The sequence below is a fragment of the Silene latifolia genome, chromosome 10, assembly GCF_048544455.1.
Source record: "Silene latifolia isolate original U9 population chromosome 10, ASM4854445v1, whole genome shotgun sequence".
Lineage (NCBI taxonomy): Eukaryota > Viridiplantae > Streptophyta > Magnoliopsida > Caryophyllales > Caryophyllaceae > Silene > Silene latifolia.
Window position 1 is genome coordinate 7,848,186 of NC_133535.1, and position 3,602 is coordinate 7,851,787.

At 37.8% G+C, this 3,602-nt stretch overlaps 1 long non-coding RNA gene across 1 annotated transcript; it reads left to right on the forward strand.

The window, feature by feature from the left end:
• Window positions 1-265: 265 nt before the first annotated feature.
• LOC141607056 (uncharacterized) lies at window positions 266-2,142 on the forward strand. The gene is made up of 2 exons (XR_012526878.1): window positions 266-408; window positions 1,837-2,142. It is a non-coding gene; the product is annotated as an uncharacterized LOC141607056 (long non-coding RNA).
• The last annotated feature ends 1,460 nt before the right edge of the window (window positions 2,143-3,602 follow it).

The following is a 3,602-nucleotide window of genomic DNA, read 5'->3' on the forward strand; positions in this document are numbered from 1 at the left end:
TTTGTACGGCTTTTCCGATTTTTTGGGACAAATCGAAATGGAGGCCGTGTGGGCTGTTTTGGCCTCGGTTTTGGGAGCCGTGACAGCCGAGTTGGGCTCGAGGGACGGATAAAATGGTGCTTTATGGGACTATTTCTAGGGCGTAAAAGTTGTGACAATTTTCTGGGGTATGCCCGTCAAAAGGGAGGGTCATAATGGTTTATGAACATAAGACAAAGAGCTTATGAATATGATTTACATGTTTTGATTTAAATTAATTTTCGTCTCATATTTTATATAACGATAATTCGTTAATATCGTCCCTTCACATAATTATTTTAGGTGACTCATATGTGGTTGAAGATGAAGAGTAATTTTGGGTTTTAGAAGCTTTCTCAAGTTTATTGCTTGTCTCTTTGCTAGCTTAAGGTAACTATTCCGAGTTACTCGACGAATTAATGTCACATTAGTAGTTGATGTTGTGTTTGTTGTTTGATAAGTGTTTAGGTGATTGATAATGTTTTACTTTCATTTTTCACATGATAGAAATTAGAAATAGCATGAGAATAATATTGTGATAAAATTTGTAATTTGGGCCAAAGTAGGCCAAGACTCTGAGCTGGGCCAGATTGACCGAACGAGTTTGGTCAAACTAGGTTTAAACCAATCGACCTCGATTTGACCGATGACCCGTCGCGGGACTCGGGTCGAGGGTTTGTCTTTGAGGTAAGATTAGTTGTTATTGGAGGTTTTATGTTATGCCTTGATATTCGTAATTATCATTTCACATGTTGGTTGTTGGATGAATTGGTTGCCTTATACTTCAGTCTTCTTGTCTTTGCCATTTTAGCTTGTTCTCATAGATTATGGTATTGTCGGTTAGCTGGAATTTGGATTATTATTGATATTGAGGATTCTGTTGGGATTGTATCTCAGTAAATAGACATTTATATAGCCTTTCACATGATAGAATATTAGATTTTATGTTGGTAAGTAGGACTTTTTGCCCTCTTAAGGTTAAGTGGGTGTCTTACTTGACTTGTGTGGTGAGTCTTGTGTGGTGTGGGCTAAAGTATTCAAGCTGGGACTAGGTCCTAGGTGAGTATTTCGGCCTTCATCATAGATAGGTCTTTATAGTCTCTGACGAGTATATGTTCACTGCTTGATAGCCTTTGTGTTCCTGACTAGTGGATGTTTATCCAAGTTGGGGCATGACCTCAGGTACTTATTTTGATAGTATGGGGTCAGCTTAAGTACTAGCCAACCCTTCGGTGGTGTCCTTAGGGTACTCACTTCACTTGTTTTAAAAAAAGTTGTGGGTCTTGGGTGCGGTGGTGTGTATCCGCATGTCTAGGTCTGCGCAGATTTTAGGCTAGGGTTGTGTTGTCTCTTGGCCATGTTTTCTTAATAGTAACCGCTGAGCCAAGATACCGGTTCGATTACCTTCCCTACCTCGTGGTATAGACTCGAGTTACAAAGTGACTATTGACGGGACTAAGAACTTATGCCTGTCTTTGATATATTGCCCTTTCTTGTTTGATGATTCTATGAATCATAGAAGGTGAGATGCAAGCCGGCTATGGTTGATAGAGTTTGGATTCCTGGATGTTATGTGATTCACATGATAGTGTAGTATGAGTCGGTCTAGTATTCACATGCTAGGACTATGTGGCGTTATATTGTTGTTCACATGATAAGCACGATTGCCTTAGCATCTATATGCTAAGGCAGTGTGTGAGTCGTATTCATATTCTTATGTTTACATGTTATATTAATTATGACATTTCGTGGTCGGGAGAACTTGAGTTACTCCCCACTGACTGTGGCTTTCGTATTTGTATAAAATGCGAATGACAGGTAGGTGATGCATATATGGGGTACATGGACGAGCTAGCGAGCAAAGTAACCTTGTGACCTAGACTGGTTTTATTTCATTGTGACCCTTAAACCCTTTTTATGTCACATACATTTTAGGGACATATGTCTCCCTTTCTCATATTTGGTTTGTATAACTTCTCTTATTTTGGACCTTGCATGTTTGACACCTTCCCTTTTGGATATCTTTATAACAGGTTCAGGTTTTAAAAATTACAGGTTTTTACCCAATTGAACCTATTACAAACATATCCATGCAGTTTTATTCTAGAATTACGTGTTTACTTTTCCGCGATAAGTGAGGGTGTTACAGTTGGTATCAGAGCATATTTGCTCCCGACGCACGTTTGTGCACCCCAATATAAATAACTTGACCTTAAAATAATAAACTTGAGAGATGGGTAAGATGGGTAGATTTAGGACCTTATGTTGTAGTCTCTTTGTGTTTGCTCTTTGTTAGGTACTAACCTGTTTGTTGATTGTCATTTAATAATTGTTGCGTTCTTGGATCAATGACTGTGAGCTTATCTATAGCTAATGGAATTATTACCCTTATAAAAAAAAAAAAATTGAACTAAAAGTTTTGAAAATATTTTAATGTTTTTCAGTGGTTTTAACGTCAATTAGTGTTAAAGCTTGTTATTGGAGACGTCTGATAATTAGTTTTATCATTTGTTGGTGTAAAAATGTATTTTTATGTCTTTGAATTGGAATATTGATGTTCTTGAGTGATCGCCAAGAGTATCTCCGTTCCATTGAAAGGACACTTATATTTTACGAAGATCTAGATTTAGTGCCGATTGCTGAGGATTGAAGATTTGTTCAACCTTTGAAGAATGCTTTTACTTCCTTGCAGATGTTTCTCGTTCTTTTTGTATCTCGCCTTATTCTTAATCTCTTGGTGCTTATCCTCCTTCTAAACTCCCTTCAGTTTTACTTTAAAAGCTACGCTTGTACTCCTAACTTGTCTTTTGTTCCTTGCTTATCCTCCCTTAACGCCATTAGATAGTACTCTTTCTTGTGAGGAATGTTGACCTGGGTTGGAAAATTCGACTTTTGAGGAGATTGTGTGTGTCTGACCCTTAACCCTGGCTTTGAGAAGTCATGATGTTAGAAAGACTTAGGTAAGGTGATGAGACATACTTAGTGATTCTTATACCTAGTTCATTGACTAAGTAAGTCGAGTTGTGATTGGCTTCCATAATCACTTTGGACATGAGAGTTTGATAATGGGTATGACCATATGAGAAAAGCTAATGTGGGATTATTAGTTGGCTCTTTAGAGTTCTTGAGTTGAGAGAGACTTAGTATTGAGAAGAATTTGTTAACCCTATAGTTGTATAGACCATGAGGTCGCATTGAGTACTTGAGATGATGGGATGATGTCGTAGCTGAGTGTAGCTGAGTGTAGTTCCGCTTTTGGGAATCCTTGATAAGTAAAAGGATAGAGAAACTTTAGATCCTATTGATTTTTCAGATTTTGGGATTGATATGATACTACCTTGTTTTGAAATGAGAGCCTTGTGGAATATTAGAGAAACCTTCTCTTGGAGTTTAGAGCTTGGTATTGGGATTCTTGATTGAAGGTTTACCTTTTTGGAGGAATCCATAGTTGACACTAGTTGGATACGAATATATCTTTGTTGGAAGCCTTGACCTTAGGCTTATGAAAGTTGTTTCTGGATGTTTGAGGATTTGGAGCGATGAAATCACACTTATAGTGGAGTACCTTGTTTCACGGAATAGAT